At 33.9% G+C, this 27,010-nt stretch overlaps 1 pseudogene; it reads right to left on the reverse strand.

Annotated features, from left to right (window-relative positions):
- Positions 1-21,250: 21,250 nt before the first annotated feature.
- On the reverse strand, positions 21,251-21,596 carry LOC134362647 (TSSK6-activating co-chaperone protein-like; annotated as a pseudogene).
- Positions 21,597-27,010: the final 5,414 nt, after the last annotated feature.

A 27,010-nucleotide genomic window follows, 5' to 3' on the forward strand; every position in this document is an offset into this window, starting at 1 on the left:
TGTAAACAGAACAGCAATGAAAACAAGTATCCATTCGACATGATGATTTCCATTCTTTTGGGTATATACCCAGCAGGAGAGTTGCTGGATCATATAGTGGTTCTATCTTTAGTTGTTTGAGGAACCTCCATACCGTTTTCCATCATGGCTCCACCAATTTACAGTCCCACCAGCAGTTTAGGAGGGTTCCCTTTTCTCTGCATCCTCATCAGCATTTGTTATTCTCTGTCTTTTCGATAATAGCCAGTTTGAGGTGAGATGATATTTCAATGTGGTTTTGACTTGTATTTCCCTGGGCAAGTGATGTTGAGCATTTTTCCATGTGTCTGTTGGCCATTTGTGTATCTTGCTTTGAGCAATGCCTGTTCAGCTCCTTTTGCCCATTTTTAAATCAGGTTATTATTATTATTTTTTTTTTACTGTGAAGTCGTTTGAATTCCTTGTCTATTCTGGATATTAATCCTTTGTAGGATGCATAGTTTACATTTTCTCCCACTCTATCTTTTCACTGTTAATTGTTTCTTTTGCTGTGCAGAAACTTTTTAGTTTGATATAATCCCATTTGTTTATTTTTTCTTTTGTTGCTTATGCTTTTGGGGTCATATTCATAGTCTTTGCCCAGTCCTACTTGCTGAAGTGTTTCCCCTATATTTTCTTTTAGGAGTTTTGTAGTTTCAGCTCTCATTTGTAAGTCTTTAATCCATTCTGAGTTGATTTTGGTATATGGTAAGAGGTATGGGTCTAGTTGCATTCTTCTACATCTGGATGTCCAGTTTTTCCAGTACCATTTATTGAAGAGACAGTCTTTTCCCCAATGTATGCTCTTGGTGCCTTGTCAAAGATCAGTTGGCTGTTAAGTTTTCTATTTTGTTCCAGTGTTCCAAGTGTCTATTTTTATGCCAATAACATGCTATTTTGGTTACCATAGTTTTGTAGTATAATTTGAAGTCAGGTAGTGTTATGCTTCCAGCATTATTATTATTATCATCATCATCATCATCATCATCATCATTGCTCAGAATTACTTTGGCTGTTCAGGGTCTTTTATTGTTTTTGATTGTTTTTTCTATTTCTGTGAAGAATGTCACTGGTATTTTGATGGGGATTACACTGAATCTATAGATTGCTTTGAGTAGTATGGACATTTTCACAATGTTAATTCTTCCAGTCCTACAGTATGGAATGTCTTTCCATCTTTTTATGTCTTCTTTAATTTCTTTCAGCAGTGATTTGTAATTCTTGTTGTAGAGATCTTTTGCTTCCTTGGTTAAATTTATTCCTAGGTATTTTATTTTTTTGGTGACCTATATATGGGCTAGCTTTCTTGATTTCTTTTTCTGTTTGTTGTTGGAGTATAAAATGCTACTGATTTTTGCACGTTGACTTTGAGTCCTGCAGCATTACTGAAATTGTTTATCGACTCTAAAAGTTTTCTGTAGAGTCTTTAGGCTTTTCTAAATATAGGATCATGTCATCTTCAAACAAGGACAATTTGACTTTGTCTTTTCCAATTTAGATGCCCTTTATTTATTTCTCTTAACTGATTGCTCTAGCTAGTACTTCCAATACTATGTTAAATAAGAGTGGTTAAAGTGGACATCCTTGTCTTTTTCCCATGCAGGATGATATTAGATGTGGGTTTATCACACATGGCTTTTATTGTGCTCAGATACTTTCCTTCATACCTAATTTCTGTGCAACTTTATCTCAAAGTGATGTTGAATTTAGTCAAAAGCTTTTTCTGCATCTATTGAGATAACCATATAGCTCTTGTCCTTGATTTTGTTGACATGTCATATTGCATTTATTGACTTGCATGTGCTGAATCATCCTTGTAACCCTGGGATGACTCCCACTTGACCATAGTGTATAATTTTTTGATGTGTTGCTGTATTCTATTGGTTCAGACTTCTCAATAGAAACTCTACATGCTAGAAGAGAATGAGATGATATATTCAAATTACCAAAAGGAAAAAGACTGCCAGCCAAGAATACTATACCTAGCAAAGCTATCCTTCTGTTTCCCAGACAATAAAAAATTATGAGAGTTCACCAGTACACAACCAGCCCTAAAAGAAATCCTCAAAGGAGTCCTGCATCTGGAATCCAAAAAACAATAATCACTGCCATGAATACACAATAAAGAACAAAACCCACTGGTAGAGCAAAAATAAAAAATGAGAAAGAGAAAGAATTTATATCTCATCACCTCCAAAAACTAACAAACACTGATGACAAACAATAAAAGGGAAAGAAAAAACAAAAGATATTTAAAACATCCAAATGAAAATTGACAAAATGCAGAAGAAAGACAGTACCTTTCAGTAACAACCCTAAATGTACATGGATTAAATTTCCCTCTCAAAAGACACAGACTAGCTGATTGGATTAAAAAGTATGCCCAATTTATGCTGTCTGCAAGAGACTTGCCTCCCACAGACTAAGAGTGAAGGGATGGAAAAAGAATATATCACACAAATGGAAATCAAAAATGAGCAGGAATAGCTATTGTTACATTGGATAAAATAGACTTTAAACCAAAAACCAAAAAAAGAGACAAAGAAGGCCACTTTGTAATGATAAAGGGATCTATCCAGCAAGAAGAATAGCAATCATAAATATGTATGCACTCAACACTGGAGTACCCAGATATACAAAGCAAATACTTTTAGACCTTAAGAAAGAGATAGACTCCAATACAATAATAGTGGAGGCCCTGAAAACCCCTCTCTCAGCATTGGACAGATCATCTAGGCAACAAATACACAGAGAAACAGAGTATTTAAGCTCCATGTTAGACCAATTGGACCTGATAGACATCTACAGAACCTTTCATCCAACAAATACACAATATACATTCTTCTCATCAGCACATGGAACATTCTCCAGCATAGACTACATGTTAGGTCATAAATCAAGCCGCAACAAATTTACAGAAATTGAAATCATTTCAAGTATCTTCTCAGATCACAACAGACTAAAACTAGAAATCAATAACAAGCAAAACTCTGGAAACTATACAAACACATGGAAATTAAACAACATGGTCCTGAAGGACATATGGATCTAAGAAGACATTAAACAGGAAATCTAAAAATTTCTTGAAACTGATGCAAATAAAGACACATCATACCAAAACCTGTGGAGGTGGCAAAAGCAGTACTAATAGGGAAGTTTATTGCAATAAACACTTACATCAAAAGTATTGAAAGATTTCAAATAACAACTTAACACTACAACTCAAAGAACTAGAAAAATAAGAGTAATCCAATCCCAAAATTAGTAGATGGAAAGAAACAATTAAGATCAGAGCAGAATTAAATGAAATAGAAACCCCCCAAAATTATACAAAAGATCAATGAAATAAAAAGTGTTTTTTTCAAGAAGATAAACAAAATAGAAAAAACATTAGCTAGGTTAACTAAAAAGAGGAAAAAAGACACAAATAGCAAAAATTAGAAATTAAAAAGGAGACGTTACAACTGATACCACAGAAATACAAAGAATCATTAGAGACTATTATAATCAACTATATGCCACCAAATTTGAAAACCCAGAGGAAATGGATGAACTTCTGGGTAGATGCAAACTACCAAGACTGAACGAAGAAGAAATAGAAAACCTGAACAGATAAATAACAAGCAATGAGATTGAAGCAGTAATCAGCAGTCCTCAACAAAGAAAAGCCCAGGAATGGATATCTTTAGTGCTGAATTCTATCAAACCTTTAAAGCGGAATTAATATCAATTTCTCTTCAAACTATTCCCAAAAATTGTATCCTACAACATTACTGAAATTATTAACTAGGTCTAAGAGTTTTTGGATAGAGTTTTTAGGTTTTTCTACATATATGATCATGTCATCTGCAAATAGGGACAGTTTGACTTCATCTTTTCCATCTGGATCCCCTTTATTTCTTTCTCTTACCTGGTTGCTCTGGGTAGTACCTCCACTGCTATGTTAAATAGTAGTTGTGAGAGTGGGCATCCTTGTCTTGTTCCTATTCTTAAGGGAAAAGCTTTCAGTTCTTCCCCATTCAGGATGATATTGGCAGTAATATGTCATAGATGGCTTTTATTGTGTTGAGATATTTTCCTTCTATAACTAATTTGTTGAGAGTCATTAAAGAGGAATTAATGCCAATTCTCTTCAAACTATTCCAAAAATTGAAACAGAGGCCACTCTCCCAAACTCATTCTATGAGCAAAATCATTCTATGAGCCCAGCATCACTCTGATACCAAAACCAGACAAAGCTACAACAAAAAAAGAAAACTATAGGCCAATGTCTTTGATGAACATAGACACAAAAATTCTCAATAAAATATTAACAAATACAATTCTGCACATTTTAACAATGTGAATTTTTCCAACTCATGAACACAAGATATTTTTCCATTTTTGTGTTTTTAAAATTTCTTTTATTAATATTTTGTAATTTTCAGTGTATGGATCTTTCATCTCCTTGGATACATTTATTCCTAAGTATTTTATTTTATTTTTTGATGCTATTACAAATGTGATTTCCTACCCCTCAAGAAACTAGGAGAATAAGAACAAACTACACTCAAATTTAGGAGAAGGAAAGACATAATAAATATCGGGGCACACATAAATGAAATAGGGACTAGAAACACAATAGAAAATATCAGTGATACTAAGAACCTTTTTTTTTTGACAACTTTCTTTGACCTCTTTTTCTCTGCCTATTTAATAAGTATAGATGTTCATCAAGATTTGTTTTTGACATTATTTCTTTTCCTATCAGCACCCTAATAATTCTAGAATGTCACTTACTTCCACAAGCTTAAGTATTTTCTTTTTATAAATATATACCAAGCTTATTTCTTTAGTTCACTCCTCTCCCAAATTAGTACTGCCTAGATATCTTCTGGACAGTATGTCACATAATATCATAATATTTCATAATATCTGCTGTCTGGCATTTCAAGATATTATTATATTTAAACCTATATTATCACTTTCTTCATCTGCCTCCTTTTTAATTCTCCTCTTGTTCAAAACATCTACATTTTTATGTCAGCATTTCCAGTCATTGAGTTCTATTTAACTCCACATTCAATCATCAGGTCCAGTAGATTTGATTTCCACACAATTCTAATATTAATTTGTCTCTTTTAATTCCATGCCCATATCCCTAATTAATATTTAATCTGACTAATTTCCACAGATCTTACTCAGTCTATATATTTCTCTTTCCACAATAAATAACATATCCTTAATTTGATTTTTTCTCATTCTGCTTCCTGCTTCCTTCTAGTTGGATGTAAAATTTGATGGATAAACATGAGCTTTAGAATTTCAGATATGGTTCTAAATCCTGAATTCAATAGTTATCATATACGTGACACTGGAGAAGTTATTTAACTCCATTTTATTCTCAGTATTGAATCCTATAATAACACCTACATTGTAAGCTATTATAAAATGTAAAACTACTAATAATTAGAAAATCCTATCATTTCAAATTGATTATTTTACCTATATTTTCACTGGGTCTGGCAACATATATACATAATAATTATATTTTTAATAAATTGAAAGATCATATTATAGCTGTTTGGGTATCTGTTTCTTTTTTGTCCTCCTACCTCACCCCTACTGCATAAACACACAGAGGTCCATAACCTGCCTAAAGACAAAATGGTTTTACTCATTTTTTAAAAGTATACAGTACTGGTTTGGGTTTCTACTTGGAAGTATAAAGGAGGAAAAAAACAACACTTGAATCCCTAAAATAACAACAACAAAACTGACAAATTTCAAGTTCACAAGTTTTCCTGAACTCATCAGAAAGTTGAAGTTGTAGAGCAACCAACTAACTTTGAAAAGCAAAGAAGACAAGGTATTGTCAAAGTAAAAAGGAATCTATAAAATCAAATTCAGATATGACACAGATTTGGTAATATCATACAGAAAACTTAAAATACCTATTGTTAGCATTATAGCTAAAGATTCCAATAGAAAATATGGAAAACATACAAAGTTGGATGATTATGTTTTGTAGATTGATGGAAACAATAAAAAACAAATTAAATGATAGAAATGAAAACACAATAAAAGAAGTAAATAATGCTTTCAACAGGCTAATTAGTAGGCTCAAAACAGCTGAGGAATAGATCAGTGAAATAAGTCTGCAGAAGTAACTCAAGCTGAAGCCAAGAAAAACAAAAGTAGGAAAAAAAAAAAACCAGAATGGAACATCCAAGAGTTGTGAGACCATATAAAACGATCTAACATTAAGGTGATTAGACTCCCAAAAGCAGAAGAAAAGAAACAGAGCAGAAGAAATATACGAGGACACATACCAAGAACTGTTCAAAGTTAATATTAAATATCAAATCACAGGTTTAAGAATATCAGAGAACAACAGCAGGATAAATAAATAAATAAACTGACACATTTATGCATAAAAAAATCTTGAAGGCAGCCAGTTAAGGAGTGGAGGTGGGGAAAATTACTCATTACATATAAAGGAACAAAGATATTGCATATAGAGGAATAGGGATATTGCATAATGATAAGGTGGCCAGTCTTCTAACATAATAATCCTAAATGTGTATTTACCTTACAACATAATTTCAAAATACATAAAGCCTAACCAAATAGAACTGAAAGAAGAACTTCACAAATACACTTTAAGATTTTAATACTCCTCTTTCAATAATTGACAGAATAAGTAGACACAAAATCTTCTGGCATACAGGAACAGAACTATCAATCACATTAGCATTGGTAGAATGCTCCGGCTAATAACGTAAGATACACATTTATTTAGCGTATTTGGAATTTTCACAAAAATCTATGTGTTAAGAACCATAAAACATACCCTAATAAATATTAAGAATATAGGTATCATGCTAAGTATGTTTTCTGCCCATATGAAACTAAACTGATCACAAAAGTACTGAAATGGAAATCAATAACAGAAAGATATCTGGGAAATTCACAAATATTTGCAATTTTTAAAAATCACACTTACATGGGCCAAAGGGGAAAATCTTAAAATAAATTTTAAAAGGGGCCGAGCCCGTGGCGCACTCGGTAGCGTGCTGCGCTAGCAGCGCGGCGACGCTCCCGCCGCGGGTTCGGATCCTATATAGGAATGGCCGGTGCACTCACTGGCTGAGTGCCGGTCACGAAAAAGACAAAAAAAAAAAAGACAAAAAAAATAAAAATAAAAAATAAAATAAATTTTAAAAGTGTTACAAACTGAATGAAAATAAAAATTCGACATATCAAAATGTATGGGATGCAGTGCTTAAAGAGAAATATATAGCATTGAATGCTTACAACAAAAAATATGAATGTCTAAATTAGCAAGCTAAACATACTCTATAAGAAACTCGGAGAAACAAAACAAAAGCAAATTACACCAAAAGCAAATGAAGAAAAAAAAAATAGTAAAGATAAAGGCAGAATCAAAGAAATTGGAAACACAAAAAGAATAGAAATAATCAGCCAAACCAAAAGCTGCTTCTATAAAAAGATTAATAACAGTAATAAACCTCTAGACTGACCAAAAAAAGGCAAAAAGTCACAGTACACCTAGGAACAAAAAAGATGTTATCACTACAGAATCCATAGACATCAAACTGATAATAAGGGAACAGTGTGAAAGACACTTAGATGAAGTGAACCAATTCTTTGAAAGACACTACAATGGACTGGATGTTTATTTCCCTCAAACATACTATGTTTAAACCCTGATCCCACTGTGACAGTATCTGGAAGTGGGGCTTTAGTTTGTGAGGGTGGAGCCCTCATGCATGGGATTAGCACTCTTCTAAAAACACACCAGAGAGCTAGCTAGCTCTTTATCTGCCATGTGAGAAAACAAGAAATCAGTAGTCTGCAACATGGAAGAAAGTACTCACCAGAACCCAACCAAGCTGGCACTCTGATCTTGGACTATTAGTGTAGAGCTAAGGCTGGATCTGGAGCTCACAGACCCCCTCAAGCCCATTGCCCAGACTGGGTCACAAACCCTTCACATGCAGGTCTATGAGTTAGGTAACAGGAAAGATGTCTCTGGAGCCTTGGTTGAAGAAATAATAGTCTTTATTCAGCACACACACATCTAAGAGCTAGACAGTCCAAAGAGAAACTCAGAAACTCAACTGCTACTGGCAAAGTCCAAAGAAAAAACTGAACAGCTACCAGCAAAGTAAACATGCTCTATTTTTAGATGTAAGCTCTCTTCCAGCCAGCTGCTGCTTCACAAACTCAATAACACACAATAGCAACAAACTAAAAACATACATTGGCCTGCATGGTCACTAACTCCACCTACACACAACTTGTTTACAAAGAATGTGCTGCACCACCCCCAACCAGAGCTGAGGTGAGGGGGCCTGACTAAACTACTCTATTTTCCTCACAATTAGTCTCTAGAAATTTAATAAATAAATAAATATCTGTTGTTTATAAGCCACCCAGTCTATGGTACTTTGATAGAACAATCTAATTTGACTAAAATAGACACAAACTACCAGACTTCACCTATTAAGAAACAGATAACCTGAAAATTCTTACAATGATTAAAAACTTCCGATAAGTGGTTATAAACCTTCCAATGAAAATCAGTTCCAGATCCAGATAGTTTCTCTGGTGAAGTCTACCAAGCATTCAAGGAAGAAATAATTCAAATTTTATACAATCTTTTCTAAAAAATAGAAGAGGAGGGAACACTTCTCAAGTTGTTATTTTATGAGGCCGTAGTTATCCTTGTATCAAATCCAAAAATATATACAGATCAATAACATTTCCAAATGTGGTATAAAAAATCCTCAAAATTATTATGAAACTAATTCCTGCAATATATAACACATCACAACCAAGCTGGGTTTATTCTGTGAAGACTGATTTAATATTTGTGTATCAATCAATGTATTTCATCACATTAGCAGACTAAATAAGAAAAACCCTTATGATTATTTCAACAAGTGTAGAAAAAGTGTTTGACAAAATTCCATATTCCATTAGAGATAAAAACTCTGTCAGCTAGGAATAGAAGGGAAGTCCTCAGCCTGATAAAGTGCTTGTACAAAGGACTTGCAGCCAATATCATACTTAAGGTCTTGTTCCTCTGCCTCTAAGATGAGGAACAAGACAAGGAGGCAAGTGGTCACCACGCCTATTCAACAGCATCCTGAAAGTCCTAAACAGTACAATAAAGCAACAAAAGAAACTAAAGGCATTCAGACTGAAAAAGAATAATCAAAATATTCTCTACTCCCAGACAATATGATTGCATATGTATGTAGTCCTAAAGAGTCTACAAAGAAGCACCAGAATTAAGTGAGTGTAGCCACCTCAGGTACATCTTACCAACAGGCAACTCTGGCTCTGGTTAGTTGTAAAGTTAATAAGTAGATAGACACTGGGGACAAGGACAAAGACAACAATAAAAGCAAAACATGATTTTACATTTTTCCAAAGAAAAAAGAATGTCAGGGAAAATTTTCTATATATGTACATTTATATATATTTTGTTTGCACACTTTATATACACATGCACACACTATATATATAACAGTATACACACACTTAATAGTATACACACATAAATAGTAAAACAGTATATGTGCACACAAAAATATATATGATTTTTTATAGCTTCTCTATCTCTTCCTCACTGAGTATTCCACAAACACTGGACAAATGAGGCAAAATACAAGAAGAAATAAAATTGAGAAATTTTATTAAGGGGATTTATAAAGGCAAGTAAGAGCAGTTATTATTTGAAAGAAATCTAGCTCTATTATTTTAAAATGTATTAACTATAAATTTTATCCCAGAGCAGCATTACCCATTTTACCATTTAAAAAAAAATTGAGGTAACACTCAGTTCTGTTATCTAAGAGCATCACTAAAAATTTCTATTCTGTCCCCAGGTTAATTCCAAGTTTGTGACACCCATCTGTCATGTTGTGGTAAAAAATGACCCTACCCTCCCTCAGTAGTATCAGTAAACATGTTGTGTGTGAGATCTAACAAAATATGGCAGGTTTTGACTCTTTATTGTTTATTTACTATTAGCTGTGCTGTGCTCATTTACACTCCATCAAAAACAAAACAAGCTTCAGTAGTTATATCTCTCTTTTAAAAAAAAACATGTACTTTAACACAAAGATATTATCTGTATGAGACTTTTTCCCCTTTATGCACTTCTCTTAGAAGTATATGCAATAACTGCTCTCACCATCTGCAAATATTTATTTTTGTTCACATTCAACATGCACACAGCAATCCATAATACACACTTTAATTGTAAAAGCAAAGAATAGCTGAATAGCTTGAGCAATCAGCAACAATTAATTTTTGAACAAATATTATGTGCCTGGCAGTTTGAGGAATAAAGAAGAAATTCAGATAGTGGTTCATGTTCTCTTCAGGCTTATTACCTAACTGGGGAGACATGATTAAGATGAGCAGTAACAAAGAAAATATGTGTGACCAAGAAGTAGATGCATCAAGTTTCTACATAGGAGAACTTCACGTAGAGTAATATTAGTGGCTTCTCTCTGACCCCAGGTAAAGAGGAGAGGCTCACCTGGTTGGAGAATTAGAAGGAGCTGAGCCTCTTCCTCCTTGTCTTATCTTGTCCAATCTGCCTGCTGGCAGGAGCCTGAACTCTGGTCAGCTCTCTCTCAGATTTAAGGTATTCAGCTTTGGGCTGAAATAATTAATGCTGCACTCGCTACAGCCTAACTCTAGGTCAACACTTCTAATTCGACACTTTCTTTTAATAAAGATGATATTTCAAACTTTATTTGCCTCCTTTGGTTCCAGACTTGGGTGGGAGCAGGAAACACTTTTGTCACTCTAAAATGCAACTTTTAACTATTAATGCAAAGAGAAATAGCAAACTGGAGAGTCCTATGAGATGTTGGGAGAAAGCAGCCTGAAGGGGTATATACAGGGCTTTGGAGGAATATCACAGTTCACTGAAGTGTAAGAGAAAAGGGATTCAAGACATGAAAATGACCAGAGGGGAAAAAAATAACCACAGAGGTAGAAATGAAACTGATACAGATCAGTCAGCAGGAAACTGACCTGGCTCTGGGGGATAACTCTCCAGCATTTATTTTGATCATGTAAATATGAAGACCTTGAAACTTAGGTCAAAGAATTTTGACTTGATTTGGCAAGCAGCAGAGAAGTATTATTTTATATGCTGGAAGAGAAAAATAAAATGATAAAATAGTTTTTTTAAAGATAATTCTGTCCATGATGTAAACAAGTAGGTGAAGAAGGCAGGGGACATGGGCAGGTGAAGACCAAAAGTACCAACCAAAAAATGTATAGAATCATGGACTTGAACAATCAGAGTGGAATGGAAAGAGAGAGTTTTTAATGCAAAAATGCCTATTTCTCAAGGGAAAAATTTCTCTGAACATATCACCTTTAAAAGAGCAGAGAAAATTAAGCATATGGATTTTGTCTTTGAAAAGTATTTGTATTCATTTAGAAAGATGATTAGATGGCAAATGTACTGATTTGCAGTTTTGATTAACAAGCATTAATTTAGAGAAAATGGAATTTAAAAACTTAAATGGGTCTTTGAGATATACTAGATCCATCTGTATAGATAAGGAAACTAAGTCTTAAAGGAAATTTGTTCACATTAGATAATTTGAGTGCAGCTGAGACCAGACATATGACTTTCTATGTAAGTTCTCTGTCTGCTAAGCCTTGCTGCCATGATTAGTAATGCCAATTACATTTTATGGAGGGAACACTCAAAATAAAATAATATAATTGGTGGTAAATAACCCGAATTGTTTTCTACCTACTAATAATAAGTAATAAGTAATAATATGTGATACATGAAGTGTTCAGTTTACGTAAAGGAAATGCTAATGATATGTGAGAGATTGATTTTATGTCCCACATAATAGTTCTGGTTGCCTTTGCTATTTTACATTTGTTCCTTCATTTGAAAAGGCTACATTTTTTAGTCCAGAAAGGAATTTGATCAAGTTGCTTTGCCAGTAGTCTGAGGCTTTAGTGAAAGTCTCACCAAATGATGCACAGGCCTTGTTTTAACTAATGCGATGGAAATACCCCCTATCTAGCTAGGACTGAAAGAGGGTAAACATATTTGTGTAATGTTTCTAGACCCCCACACAGCAGTACACTCGACTGCAAACATCTTCCAGAAATCTGCAGCTCCTTTTAGTCACTCCACAAAGAGCTGCTGTGTCTTTGGTTTCAGTGAACAAACAATTTGCTCTGTGAACAGCTGAAGCAAGCTGTGTCAACAAGACAGGATTTGAATGATGACCTGCTGCTGTGTCTATGAAAGCAGAAGAAGGGAGTACACGATTACGGCCTAGAGCATGCGGTTAGGAAGGGAGTAATGGTAGCTCTCCAGCGTTAGTTGCTGATGGCAAACATCTGCTTTCTTCCCTGTCCCCTTAAAAATTCTCTTGGGAAATAGGCCCCTGATGCTATTGCTGTGAACCAGGTCAGTTCCCTCATCAGACTTCTAGGGCAGTATTTGAACTTGTTTGAGAAATCATTAAAAGAAAAGTAAAGTAATGTATTCACTGGAATAAAAGAGAATGTGATAAAGAAATGTGAAAGCTGACTGCATTCTCAGCCTTAAAATATCATCTGTGCTTTAGCTCCCAATTTTCACACTTCACAGCTGCTAATGGATCTCAGCGGAACTAAGGTAAGACTGTTGACAGAAAGATAGGTCTTTTTGTCATCTCTGTCATGTTTCTCTCCTTATTCTCATACAAAAAGTTCTTATTTGCCTCAAAGTTCCTTGATATCATCTAGGTTGCTTTTCTTTTCTTTTTCTAACTTGAGGCTCTTTCTTCTTTTCGAAGTGAAAAAAATAAGTGTCCTCTGCAGCCACCAGAATGATGGGGATAATAGAGGATGGCAGATACCAACAGCTCCCCAGATCTGGACTGATTGCTCTGAGTCATTGGAAATTAAACACAGTAGGGGATTTGGTGAGGTGCCCTGAGCTTGAGGCAGGTGTTCCAGGTGCTGGAAGATTCCACAGGCCCTCAGATATGTGATGTTTCTAAACAAAACAAACAGCATTCACACAAACCTCTTAAAATACTTAACCAGGGCAAGGAAAAGAAAATTCAAGCTGATTCACTAATAATACAAGAGATAAGCAATTAAAAGGAAAGAAAAACAGAGTTCACTCTCTTTAAAAGCTCTGATGGCATTACATAATGGTATCAACCTTTCTAAGAAAAAGGCAGACTCCTAGGGTTTCTCAGCCAATTAATAGTCTACAGAAAAGTTCTAAATTCCTTTTTGCATCTATGCATTTTCCTTTGAGTGTCTGGAGTAAAATGTCCTTCAGATATATTGACATAATCTGATCTGAAGGTTTAGATCTGATAATTTCATGGCCAAACTTTTTCTATTGTAAGTGGTTTATTTTTTATATATTTTTCTCAGGAATATTTCTAACTGATGCAGTCAAATGAATACCACTCCCCTGACCCAGTTTTTTTGTTTATATGACTTTTTTTTTTCAGTCCTGTGAAGTTCTCTCAATTTTTTCTTCACCCTAAGGTGAGAATATATTTTATTTGTACAAAATACTGTTGGTGGTATTTAGATGACTTCCTTTAACCTTATTCATATTTGCTATTTTTCACATTTTCTAGGAGTTAAACATTGTAATGTTCCCTTTAGAAAAACTTTCTTACTAAAACACCACTGATGTATTCATTCCATCCAAGCAATACTAGCTAGCAGATTTTCAAGTTTAGTTTCATTATTTTATTTCTTGTCATTATGAGATAAGTATTTTCCAGTACATATTGACAGTGTCTTATTATCAATCATTTGATCTTATGGTTTCTTTACCAAATAATACAAACCCTAACTTTGATTATGTGGAAATTCATAGGTTTCAATGACCCTTTGGAGCAAAACAAGAACAAGCCAGAAAAGATATTCATTGCCAACAAAAAATACCAGAAGAAAGAGGGTTCTTTTCAAAGTGTAGACTCAAAGTTAGACAGAATATTTATATGTAAATACTTGACATTCTATGAGACCAGCTCAATGTCTTTTCATTTAAAACAATCACTTCACAAGTATTTTGAGTCTTCCAGGTATAATGGAAGGCTTATGGGGTTTACAATCAAATATAGCTGGTTTTGATTAGCCATATGACCTTAGAGATTTAACCTCTTTGAACCTCAGTTCACATTTATTTAATGGATTTAATAACGACAACTGCAGAGCGTGGTTATTAGGATTAAATGAATTTAGAGCAGCATCTTGTACCCAGCAAGCACTCTGAATATATAATATTTCAGGCACTGTAAATGTGCAATTAAAATACTTCCCTTCTGTTAATAAATACTTTCATTTAATAAAGCACCTGACAGCAGGAATTTTACAATATATTTTGAAAAAAAAATAATACGATAATATTTGTGCCCAAACATTCAGTGATGGTGTGGAATAAACATTACCAGAAAAAGAGAGAAGACAAGAAAGGTATAATAACTGCAGAGTAGTTCTTTGATGAATTGGGACTTGAGTTTGACTGTAAATATATACATAGGATTAATAATGGTGAAGGTCGCAGAGAGCCATGGAGGTGAAGCAAACCCCATTAAGGAAGGTGTGCTGACAGGAATCTTCTCTGTCGGGGCAGTGCTGTGTACGTGATGAAAGGAGCACCGTGTGTTTGAATAAAAATAAGATTAATACTTAAATTTACTTGTTAGAGAGCAAATAGCAAGTAAGCCAGCATTTTCTTAAAGCAGGAAGCTTTAAATTTTAGCTTTTATTGCTAGGGAAGATTTAGAAGTGAGAGAAAAGAAACTACAGTGAAAAAATTCTTTGGACTTGTGCAATAGCAATTATAAACAGAAGTAGCTATGGCACTAGAAGTACAGTTGCTGGGCTCTATGAGGCACAGAGGAAAAGGGTTTGTGCACTGAGTTTCTAGAACTTCCAGACAGATTTCTAAGTGAGTTAGAGCTAATGTGGCTCCCAGAAGTGGACAAAGTGGAAGAACTGAGGCCCAGATATTAGTAAGAAAGGACCTCACCAGTATCAGTGTAGGACAACTATGTTGTAAACATTTTAACTAGCTATGTGTTATAGCCGAGCATAATGTATAATCTACTCAATTTCTATTGTCATAATATATACCCTTCAACAACATGGTTTTGAACTACATGGGTACAATTTTTTTTTTTAAACAACTGTAGATTGAAAATGCAGAACTTACTGGATGAAGAAACCATGTATACAGAGGGCAGACTTTTTATATAAACAGGTTTCATAGGGCTGACTGCTGGACTTGAGTATCCATAGATTTTGGTGTATGTGAAAAGTCCCAGAACCAATCCCCTGCATATACCAAAGGAAGACTGTAGATATATGTATGTCATATAAATGGCATGTGTGTGTGTGTGTGTGTGTGTGTGTAAATATATATATATATATATATACATACATGTCATGTATATGGGTATATAGACAGAAATAGTATATTAACTGTTAGCAAACAAAATATGTTTTATTCTCAATCTTAAGTTGATTTCCTGAGTTTTAGATAAGTTCCTCATATATTTTTAGGGAGAGGTATTTGAACTATGTGAGCCCACTGCTATGACTAGCCATTAACCCTTTTGAAAAGAAGAACAAGATGGAGTAGAACTTTGAGAAGGATATGAAGAAGGAAAAAAGTATCAGCAAAGAACATATTTAAGGACACAAGGCAAGATAAAATGGCATCCAAGCAATGCAGGGGCATAGAAGCCATGTCTAAAATAAGATTTTGAAACAGGGAGTAAGAGTATCACATACCTTGGCAGTTCAAAAATGAAGAGAACTGAGAGAACAACATTGATTTTGGTGAAAAGGCCACAGGTGGCCTGCCTTCTGAGAGCAGTTACTGCTAATGGTGGAATTTAAGGGGCCAGACACTAGGAACTTACAATTGCTGAAAAAAAGGCCGGCCCGTGGCTCACTCGGTAGAGTGCGCTGCTGATAACACCAAGGCCACGGGTTCGGATCCTATATAGGGATGGCCGGTTTGCTCACTGGCTGAGCGTGGTGCTGACAACACCAAGCCAAGGGTTGAGATCCCCTTACCGGTCATCTTTAAAAAAAAAAAAAAAAAAAAAAAAAACAATTGCTGAGAAAACAGAGTGGTTAATGCAGACTTGTCTTTTAATGTATTAGAGGTAATGGTGTATGGAGTACCATGGAAAAGGATTTTTTGAAGGGGAAAGGAGTATTTATTTTTTGAGACAGGACATCTGAGTGGCTTTATAGATGGAGGGAAAGGAGCTGATGCAAAAGATACTGAAAATGCATGGAGGCCCGGGAGTTATTGATGACACCTGCTCTGTCGCAGATGCCAGGATAAAAAGGGACCAAGCATTGATGTATTATGCTGGAAAACAAGAGAGCCTTTATTTCACTCAGAAAAGAAAGGGAATGGGAAAAGAGGTTTGAAGAAATTAAAAAGGACTGGAATAGCTACTATGGAGGACAGAGTAACAGAACACAAGATGAACGTGAGCTATAGGACTGTTGAGCTATAGACAGGGCTCTCTGAGATTACCTACGGTTATTATTGTATGTAATCAATCAGGTGTATAGGTCTTATACATCAACTTCCAATGAGGTGGGAGAGAAAACAGAAAAAACTACAGATATGTGTGATTAAGCATCCAGGAATGCAGTACAGGCCAAGGGGATAAGTGATTCTAGGTGCCATAAAGGGGACCTTAAGATGACAGATCACAATGTGCAGCCAAACCAGAGAGGTGAGTGGATTCAATTTAGTTTAACAAACATTGATGGGAGGTCTCCAGTTTCAAGGCCTAATGCTGGTTCCCAGTAAGTGAAGAAAGAACAAGACGAGGAAAATGAGCAGGTTCTGAAAAATCAGAGGTCACAGTCAGAGCAAGAGTCAAAATCCCTAGAGCAGATGTGAAAGTAGAAAGTGGAGAGATTGAAAAACTATAAATCGCAGAAAAATAGTTCAAGTTCCTACTGCAAGTAAGGTCTGAGATGGGAATTCACCAGCTGCCAACTCCTGAAGTTGACTTCACCAACTCTTTAATTATAAGTCATTGCAATTGAGAAGGTCAAGAATCCGTGGTGCCGAGATGTCATATAGGCAGTCAAAGCAATTAATTAAATTACTAACTAGACAGGCATAAAATATATATGTAGGAAGAAGAAATTTAGAGATCTAATGAACAGCATGAGAACTAAATAAAATTATATCTTATTTAAGATTTTTGTTAAATAAGTAGACTTGGGCTGCTCTTCTCACACAAAAAGAGTAACTACATAAAATGATAGATATGTAAATCTGCTTCAGTATAGTTACCATTCTGCTGTGTAAATGTATCCCATAACATCATGTTGGAAACGTCAAATGTACACAATATGATTTTTAAAAAATTAAAAATAGTCTGAGGAAGAAGACTCATCATGGAAATTATCAAGGTGCATGTACATAGCAGTAAAGGGTAGCCACAGGATTTGGAGAAAAGTGATATAAAGGACCTCATGGACTACAGAAGTGTAAGTTTTGAATAACAGCAGTAATTTTATCTATTTATTTTTTTAATACAAAGATATTCTAAACCAGCAATGGAAAATAAGAGGTATACTGACCATGCCCCCAAGTTCAGAAACTCAGAAGGTTCATAAAGTAGATGTATGCTTAGCTTTGTAAAAATCGCTAGAACTTTTGCAATGGTGGTTGTACCATTTTATAATACCACAGGTTATGAGAATGAATTCTAATTGCTTATCAGCTTTGTCAAAATTTGTTTTCCTTCTTTTGAATTTTAACCATTCAGTGGCTGTGTAATGGTATCTATCCCATTGTGGGTTTAATTTGCATTTGCCTGATGAATGATTTTGAGCACTTTTTTACACGCTTATTGGCCATGTATGTACCTTTATTTATGCAATATCGGTTCAAGTACATTGACCTTTTATATCTGACTTTATTTCTCTTATATATATATTAAATTTTTCTAGTAATATTGTAGAAGTCTTACTATGTTGAGTTTTCAAAGAATATGTTGATTCCATCTAAGATTTTCTGCTGTTTTTTGTTATTGCATCTTATTAGAATTCTGTTTTTATTTATCTATTTAACTTAGGTAAACCTCTTAATAATATTTTCTGGTGGTTACTCTAAGAATTGCAATATGTATCTTTAACACTTCTCAGTTTACTCAGTGTTAAAATTGTACCACTGCATGTAAAATTTAAGAAATCCTCAGCTGTGTAGGTCATTTACCTCATCCCCTCTATCCTCTCTGCTTCAGTTCTCCTGTGTGTTACAATATAGACCATACAATACAAATCTATACTTTTAATAAAATCATACATATTTTAAAATGATTAATAGGAAAAAAGGTATATATTGCATTTATCCTTATATTTACTACTTTCAGTGTTTTTGGTTTACTCCTAAAGATCTGAGTTTTAATATGGTATAATTTCCCTGTATCCTAAAGAATTTTCTACAGACTTTTTGTAGTGCCATTCATTTTCTAATGAATTACTTTAGTTTATGCTTATCTGTAAGTTTGCATCTCATTTTCTTTCTTGAAAGTTATTTCTAACAGGTGTAGACAACTGTGTTGACAGCTTTTTCCCTCAGCACTTATAAGTGTCTCTCCATTACCTTATGCTCTCCATTATTTCTTCTGAGAAGTCTGCAGTCATTTGTAATTTGGACATCCTGTTTTTAATATGTCACTTTTTTCTCTGGCTGATTTTAAGTTTTTCTTTTTCTTTTTTTTTTTCTTTTCAGCAATTTGACTTTCACCAACTTTAGAGAAACTTATGCCATTGTTTCTTAATTTTTGACACATTATTTCTCTTCTCTCCTTTTGAAATTCCAATTACACATCTGGTAGGCTCACCCTACACTTTCTTCCAAGAATGGCTTCCATCCAACTTCTGCCTATGTTTACTTGCTTTTAGTGCCTTCAAGCAGTGTTTTCCTTTTCTTCCCAGAGTTGATAGGCATTACCATATGTTAAAATTTAAGTAAATTAGTGATAGTATGAATGTATTCTTTGTGGAATATTCTTCTTTGTAAATACTTAGGATGAGGTATAAAGTACAAATCTGCCTCCTCCCCCCCCCAAAAAAATGATTAGGTGAGTTAAAATATTTTTTCTAATTTCCTTAACACTATGGTTTCAAAAATTTCAGGGAGACTTCTCTAAGAATGCATACATGCAAAATAGAAGTAATATTATCCACCTCTAAGTGTTATTATTAAAATAAAAGAAGTAATGTATGTAAAACTCATATACATGTGTCTTGTACATGTATTTATTAATATAAACCATATATGTTGTATATTATTGCTACTATTATAGAAAAGCAATACTAATCTACTACTTAACTAAACATAAATCTTTACAATTATAGTTATATTTTTTAGAAAACATTGTAAAAGACCTGTCCCCTAGCAATACAAGTGTACTGCAAAAAGTTCATGGAAGAATTCTTATTATCTTTTAATTCCATTTTATTTAACTTTTTGAAGTACCATTGAATTTGAAACTTTCATCATTTATACCTCAGTGTGAATGAATTAATCAAATTCCTTTCTAAAAGTAAGTTCCTCTGTGGTGGACCAGACAAAGAGGACTAGGTAAGTTCTCAGTATATGTCAGAAAGGCAAGAGTAAAAGCCAGGAACCAAAAGTATCTTTATTTTTATTTTACTATCTATACTGTTTTGTGTTGCCTTATGACTTCTTAAGACACTATTCTTCATATAACAACCTCTCTGCCCTATGCAGGTACACACACACACACTTAACAACTACTAAGCACACCACAGGAAATGGGTAGAGTTTTATGCACAAGTGGAAAATTTTGATCAGAATGATGAGCTGGGAGAAGGTCATCAAACTTCACGATAGATTTTAAGCCAAGGACAAAGGAAGAAGAATGTGCTTCACACAAAACTTTATCTTATTCTAGTAATCTGCAAGAAACAGCCACAGTAGACAGAGCCATTAATTTCTTAGTTTAATAGTTTGAGGTGAATTGCTTTAAGGAATGTTCTGTTTAGAACCAAGGCTATTGTAAGCCTTTGTAGGCAGCATAATTAAGGTAGAGTGATTACCTCAGTGGTAATAATGCTTTTTGGACATAACAAAGAACAAATGATTTTGCAGATTGCTATTATCACATGAAAATGCATTTTAAACAATAACACTTTAGGCTAATGAGTTCATTAATGATAAAAGAAACAAATAATCTGAAACTGGGTGGGGAGAGTAAAAGGAATTAGTATTAAATCACCTAGCAGAGAAATACAAATAATTTCAGATTCAATAACCTTGGAGTGTAGTAACTTTTTACCATGTTGTTAGACATTATAGACTAGAATGAATGTTCAGCTCATTAAATAAACAAACAGTAAACAAAAGTAGGAATTCTTTAAAACTATTCTTAATATTAAAGTTAAACATATTTACATAGATAGTAATAAAATGTAAAAAAGCTTCTCAAAATTTGGATGCCTTTTGTATGTGTTAAAAATACACTTGTAATACATGTATTACATTACAATAAATGTGTGATTTGTAAACTTAGTGAAAATTATGATTATTTCATTTCAGAAACACTCCTTTTGATGAATAGATACATTTTGGGAGGTGTTACTATATGTGAAATGTAGAATAGATGTATTTTACTAATGGTGGGAAGACATAAATACTAAAAGAAGACTATGAAGATATTAGTCAGCAGTGTGTAGGATTCCAGAAAATGGGTGAAAAATATGATTGAACAATTTATTTGGGGCTATAGTTTCTGACCAGTAGCTTCATAAATTCTTGCTGAAATTGCTCTCACATTTATTTAGAATATTTTGTATGATGCTGGCAGCTGACCAAGAATACAGTTCTAAAAAGTAATAAATGTTTGCTTAAAAAATCCCTCTGTCAGCAAGTGATAAAAGTGCTTAATAATAGTAATAAAATACAGTAAATATTAAATAGTGATGAGCTGACCTACTTCTAATAAGAAAAATGCTAGTCCGAAGCATGGATGTTTTGATGGTTCAGAACAGATGTTTTAGTAGGCAAAAATTTACTAAATAGTAAATGTTTTCAAGATGTTATGATCATGTAACAATAATGGTTATCTCTTAATTTGTTGTTGTTGTTCCAAAACTCACTTATGGAATTGGGGTAGGTTTTTTTACCAACAGATTATGAGAAAAGACTGGGACAGAAGAGTTCTTGTTTTCCCTCCCAAGAGCCAGTTGTGTCATGGATGCCTGTAAATTTTCCAAAATAGCCATCTGTTGTTGGGTAAACTGGTTCTGAAGCTGGAGACTGGTGCACATTCATTCTAGGAGTCCTAGGCATTCCTTGGACTTGTGGTCAACTCCTGAGAACAGCTTTGTCATTTGGATGTTCAGGAAAGTGGCTGGTGGGAAACTTGCTTGAGGATTAGTGTAATGGGAGAGGGTTTTGTTCAACAAAGAGGCTCAGCATTACCTTTCTCTTTGGCTGGAACTTTTCTGTTAGTAGGATGACTACTGTGCTGCTCCATCTGAATACCAATAGGTATGCTGCCTGTGATGTTATTCCAAAACCTCAACGCTAGCACCCACCTCTGTAGTTGACACCTCTTCATTTTTGAACTTTGATAACACACAGTGCTTAGCAGTCTATGCTCACAGGGAAATATAATTAAGTCAAAATCAGCCAGTTATTTTTTAAACGAAAATATAATTTACATGTGCCAATGCAATGGACTGCATGTTTATGTCTCCCCAAAATTCATACATTGACATCTTAACCTCCAATGTGATGGTACTAGGAGGTGGAGCCTTTGAAGATGATTAGATTATGAGATCAGAGCCCTCATCAATGGTATTAGTGTCCTTCTAAAAGATACTCCAGAGAGCTCCCTCACCCCTTATACCATGTGAGAACACAGTAAGAAGGAACCATTTCTGAACCAGAAAGTGAGCCCTCACCAGACACCAAATGTGCCAGCATCTTGATCTTGGACTTCCCAGCCTCCAGAACTGTGGGGGAAAAAAATTCTACAGTATATAAGCTACTCATTTATGGCATTCTATTAGAGCAGCCAAAAAACCAAAACAAAACAAAAAACTAAGCCAAGAAAAAAGCCCTTAATAACCCAGAGAATAAAAAATTACAAATTACAAATATGTTTTTGTTGTTATTATGAACCCTATCAATTAAGACTAATAAAAAATTGTGACTTTTCTCCTAGTAAATTTTTTCTGCTTCCCTTTAATTGCTCCTATCCCAAGATCCTAAATACATTTTCCTTAAGAGTCCAAAGTTGATTCCAGCACACACTGAAGAAATTAGGATGAGGGGAAGACTCCTTTCTTCAGATACCACGACAAGGGAAACCTTCTTTAGTACCCCCAGAAAAATCAGAGACTGTTACTATAAAGCACAAGCTGTTTAATGACCAGGAAGGAAAAACAGATATCATTTTACAAGAGCCCTTATTTTAAGCAACAGAGACCCCCATTTAATTAAATAAACTTTGGAAAAATAATAGTCAAAACATACACTAATTATAATCACATGAAAAATTTTTCCAGGTAGGATTTAGATATTCTTTTATTAGTAATTTAAGAGTAGAATTTAGCAAAATTGAGGTTTACAACTCTAATACAATGTATGAATTGCATATATCTCTCTAATAGACTTCTTTAGAAAATGACATTTTCATATAATTTATTATTACAATTTATTATTTCACTTATAATTTATCATCAACTTGTCCTTTTCCTTTTAGGCTATATTAATGGGATGATGGATAATCCCATCAGTATGAGAATACTAAAGTTGGATAATTCAGGATCAAATTATCTGTTTTTCTGGTTATTTTCATTTTTGCCTCATTGAGAGGTTTTGAGAGTGATATCTTCTCAATAAATGATTTTAATTTTGCTTCTGTAGACATAGCTTTTGTCATTATGTACTAGAAAGGATCTTTAAGGATTCTCTTAAGAAGTTGTTCCAGAAATTATTCTTAATAATTTGTGTAAGGGCATTCTTACAGAATGGAAATATTATAGTAAAAATACAAAATCAGGTGGCAGCTATTCAATAATAATTCATAGAATTAGAGACTTTATTCTGTCTGACCCTGTGTTCATATCTTTTGCCCTCTACATCTAGCTCAGGGCACCAACACCAAACCAAACACAGGAATGAACAAAGAAACCCGAGAGGCTTCATGTTCTCATTTTCCCAAGTATCTGATTGTAGTGCAGGTTAACTGGTAGATGATAACACAAAGGTGCTTATGCAGGTTAATTGGTGATTAAATAAAACTATTAGAGTGTTTCTTAGTGAATTCCTGTCATTTTCAAAGTATTGTAGGCTGGATGGAATCTCGCCAAGCCTTCAAGCTTATGAAACGATTCATAGTTATTAAGAGCGAATGCCCTAGAGAGATTAATCTGTGCTATCCCAACAGGCTGACCTTTTTCAAAAGACATAGCAATTTAATTATCTACTTTGTAAAGCACAATTATAGTAAAATTTAAAACCTGATTTATAGACAGGTTTTATATTCTCATCTATAATGCATGTAAATAATAGTCTTTGAGTTTCTTTTTTTGTAGGGCTGTTATGCATGCATTTTGTTACTAATAACTAGTAAATGGTACCTGCTTTCTAAAACTATGTGATTTTTTATTAAATATCAGCTATTATTAAAAAACATATTTCAGATTATGAGGGTTTTACAGTATGTCTTCATTCTAAGTTTTGCGTATCACTTGCACTTTTGTAAATAAACAGGTTTTCCTGTAGTCTGTGAACCTGAGAAACTTGACCTGTATAGAATTTCCACTTAAGCACAAGCTGATAAAAACAACATCACCTTTTATTTTCTACTTAATAATTCTATATCTCATAGAAGCATACAGTACAAATCCTCATACATGACCTTGAAATTGGAACTCACTATAATATGGTCTTGAAGTAACATAAATTATGCTCTTAGTCAGCTAATGAATTCCAAGTTTTTAGTGAAGAGCTATCTACCTACCATCATAACACACCCTCCAATCAGAGGAGAACAGAAAGCGCACGTGTGCATGCATACCCCCCAAAAGGACAAAGACCCGTGATAACAGTCTTTTTGTGTTTTGTTTGTTTGTTTGTTTGTTTGTTTTCTGTGTAGGTGTCTTGCTTACATTACAATGCTCACAATTAATTAATAGCCATGTTCAACATCAATACCAAAGACATTCTTGGAAAACCCTTCTTATTCTTAAGATAAAATTAACATTGCCCAATAGTTATGTAATAGTGATTATTTTTGTAACTGTCACTATTTATGTTAAGATGTAAATATGAAATTTTGAGACCTTTTGCTTTAATTTAAACTGCTGTAGAAATGCAGATAGTGCAGTATTGGTAAGAAAAAAGTTGGAGACTAACTGTCTTTGGTGTTAAAGAAGAAGCAAGCCAAGAAACTGGCTCAGCTGAGATGAGATGACAGATATGTGCTCTCAAAATCCAAAGAGAGATCTCATGAAGTAGAAAAAAATGAAGAGAATTATGGTATAGAAATCAATAAAAAGAAATAGCAATTTGCAAATGATAGAGCCCAGTAGCTTACTGTAAGCCTAAAATTACACTATACTCATATAAATAAAACTGAGCCAACACTGAAAAGGGTACTCAAGTGTTTACTTACCACATGTTAGCACTGATGACCACAAAATAATTTCTCCCTCCCATAGTCATCCAAAGTTTATATGTTTGTGTGTTTATAATACATACACAATATATATTTATATATATATAATGTATATGTGTGTACATAATATATACATATGAGAGCACTTTAAAAAGTTTGTGGAAGAATAGAATTGAATGATAGAATTGAATAGAAGAAGAATAGAATTGAAAGATAGTACAAAACTTTCCATGAATTTTTGATGAATTTTGATGATAGGAGACATATTCCTAGTTCCATAGAAACTTGTTACCTAGTTCTAAGACATAAATTCAGAAAACAAACATATGCAGGAATACACCAAGATTGAACAATGCTATCTGGGAGATGCTCTCATCTCAGAGGCATAAGCATGGGGGTGGAAACAGTTTTCACTTAAAAATCTCTGAAATTGGAAGCATATATTGAGAATCTAGAATTATTAGGAGATTTCCAGAAAGAAAGAGAAACTCTAAGGGTCAATTTTCTTCCAAAACTTCACCATATGCTACATTCAATAATATTCAACAGATTGAGAGTTTATGTAGTTTCAGAAAGTTCTAATTCATGATCTAGTGATGTAAGGGCACTTCTCCACAGACATTTATGTCTCTTATGATTTTTCCCCATATGTGAATTTTGAGTACTGAAGAGAAAAACTAAAATGTGATAAAAATAGATAAAATTAGAACACATCCTTGTAACACCAAGGCCAAGGGTTCAGATCTCCATAGTGGCCAGTCACAAAAAAAAAAAAAAAAAAAAGGAATAGATGAAAGAATAAAATCTTAAATCAATTTAGAAAGGTAGTAATTGTGTGTGTGTGTGTGTGTGTGTGTGTGTGTGTGTGTGTGTGTGTGCGCGTATAGATATATAAAGAGGGTTTTTAAAGAGGGAGTAAAATCTCAGTGATTCCTTATTGTTTGGAGATAGGAAATGCAGAGTGCCCATATTCACTTTACAGAAAGAAAACACATTTTTTGAAAAGGTGGTATCACATAGTAGTTAATAGGATGTATTTACAGAAAAAATGAGAAACAAACCATCAAACCAGGATGTTAAACACAGATCTAAGAAGTCTTCTGGACGGTGGTAGGACTGTGAGGGGGACTGAGAAAATGGAGGTGAAATGGTTCAAGTAAAATGAAGAGGATTTTCCAGAGCTGAAGAAAGCTTCATATCACAAAGCCTACCAAAGGCCAAGCAGAATAAGCTTTTAAATACCCAACACTAGACACATCACTGTGAAATTTTAGAACACTAATGCTAAAGAGAAGGTCTAAAAAGCTTCCACAGAAAAAGAACAGGTTGCTTTCATAGGAAGGAAACTTAGAATATAATAAGGAATTAACAACAGTGGATTCTAGAAGTCAGTAGAACAGTGCTATAAAAGATTTGAAAGAAACAATTTTGTACCCAGAATTCTGTACCTCTGTAAGCTCTCATAATTTTTAAAGGGAAAGTTAAAATAAATTTAGAAATACAGCAACCAAAAGGTTCACCTTTTTTGAGTAATTTCTTTCAAAAATTACATAAGAATATTACCTAAAAAAATACAAAAGGAATATCAAAAAAAAAAAAAGAAAGCATAGTGTGTAAGGAACAGTGGACCTACTGCTTGAAAAGGAAACCTAGATTGACAGCCATGTAGCAGATTAAAAAGTTAAAAAGCTAATGGACTAAATTATAATGAAATACTACAAAAAGGGCTCAGAGTAGTATGTATTTAAGAAGAAAGAAAATTCTATTGAATAAACCTCATGATTAAAAGATGGAATACCTTAACAATATGGTGAAGAAATCATAACATATTTTTGTCAACAATAAAAATTTTACAAGTTCTAGAAAAGCATCTGCACAAGAAAGACAAATATGAAGCAGATTAAATAGATATTAAAATTAGGCAAATTTAATCTTTTTGGGCTATGCCTTATTTTGATTCTTTGTAAACAAACAAAATGATAGAAGTTTCAAGAATTGGAGACCAACCAAGTGTATTTTTGTTTCTAAACATAACGCCATACAAATCAGGAGGGGCTAGTTTATGCCACTCTAATAAGCCTTGGAGTGTCATGACTTTTAACACAATGAAAACTTATTTTTCGGTTTTATTACAGATATAAGCTGGTCAAGTTGCTCTTCTGTGCACTTTCTTGCAAATAATAACTCAAAGAATTCTTCTCCTTTCCTGATATGGGTATGCAGTTTCAGAGTTTCTTATTTCTAGATGCACTGACAAAGTA

This window comes from Cynocephalus volans, chromosome 1 (genome assembly GCF_027409185.1).
Source record: "Cynocephalus volans isolate mCynVol1 chromosome 1, mCynVol1.pri, whole genome shotgun sequence".
NCBI classification, from domain to species: domain Eukaryota; kingdom Metazoa; phylum Chordata; class Mammalia; order Dermoptera; family Cynocephalidae; genus Cynocephalus; species Cynocephalus volans.